At 39.6% G+C, this 1,426-nt stretch overlaps 1 pseudogene; it reads left to right on the forward strand.

Moving 5' to 3' along the window:
• Window positions 1-353: 353 nt before the first annotated feature.
• Window positions 354-1,226, forward strand: LOC147458974 (uncharacterized; annotated as a pseudogene).
• Window positions 1,227-1,426: the final 200 nt, after the last annotated feature.

Here is a 1,426-nt window from a genome sequence, read left to right on the forward strand (position 1 = left end):
ATCTAGATGGAAGGGGAGACTTTCAAGTTCAGTGGCATCTTGCAGGTGACCTCAAAACATTAAAGTGCATGTATAATTGTGGAATGGGTGCAATGGAAAAGTCGCCGTGTTTGTTCTGCATGGAGCCTTCAAAGGTCATAGACTCAAAGTGGTGGAGAAAAGCTCCAACACATCACATTGAGGACCCTGCTTTTTGACCGGTTTTGAAAATACCACTTATGAATGTCCACATCTGTATAATGCATGCCCTTTGTAGAATTGTGGAGAAATTGGTCTACTTATATATTGGGTTTGCTTGGAAAATCATGAACTTAGCAGAGCGACAGATGTCCCTGCAGTGCTTACAATTGGTACTGTTGGATATGGGGCTTCATGGTGGCAATGTGAAAATCCAGCAGGATGAAAAGAGATCAACTGCTGAGAAGGATGTCCCATGCAAACCATCCATCGGTGGGGTGAAGGCATGGAGGTTTTTGTCTGAACCCCTAGGAATACGAGATCCAAAGCTCAAAGCATGGAAGAATATATAAACATCTTATGTTAGCAAGGTAGAGTATCAGAGCTGGAAAAAGCTACATATTGCAGTCAAAGATCAAGAACCAACTACTCATAAAGCGAAGGCTGAGGTTTGGCGATCGATAGACATGCTATTTTTGATGTGCGATAAAGATGACTAGTCATAAGGTGATATGAGAAAGTTCAAGGAGAATCTCAACCTTGTCAAGAAATCATTCAAGACAGCATGGACAGACACCCAGATTACTCACTATATGGTATTATTGTGTATTCTGATTCTCTTTTATGTGTAACTATGTGAGTGTAAAACATTCTAAGTAATATGTTTTCATATCCAGCACATCATTTTCAATCATTTACCATATTTTATACAAAAGTATGGGAACCCGGCCATATGGAATACCCAAGGGATGGAAAAGTCTCATTACATGGCCACAAATGCCTATTTCAGGCACACACAACATGGCAGCTCTCGAATCAAGCCTAACAGTTTGAGAGAACTATTTGAATGGTTCTATCGTAGAATCATTCATCAAATGCAGGCAAAAGAAGTATTGGCCTCTTAAGCAAAAGCACAAGCCATCAAACATTTACAACAAAATAAAATTAAAAGATCAATGGCATACACCAACTTCAGTGCTCATGAAGGTCAACGAAGGTGGAGAGACACAATGGTGTATGTGAACCACGAGTGGAGAAAGATACTCTGAGTGGATAACATTGTACAAAATTTCAATATTTCTATAATACATGCTCTTAATACAATTGCTACTTGAAGTGTATCAAGATTTTGAAGGTTCAATTTTGTTTTTCGGCACATCACCCTTGTAACGAATCATGAGATGTTTGCCATACTCTAACATTTCATCCGGGTTTTGTCTGCCAAGAGCTAGCGCCATTGCTGTGTAAG

This window comes from Adiantum capillus-veneris, chromosome 4 (assembly GCF_014529385.1).
Source record: "Adiantum capillus-veneris isolate H3 chromosome 4, ASM1452938v2, whole genome shotgun sequence".
NCBI lineage: Eukaryota > Viridiplantae > Streptophyta > Polypodiopsida > Polypodiales > Pteridaceae > Adiantum > Adiantum capillus-veneris.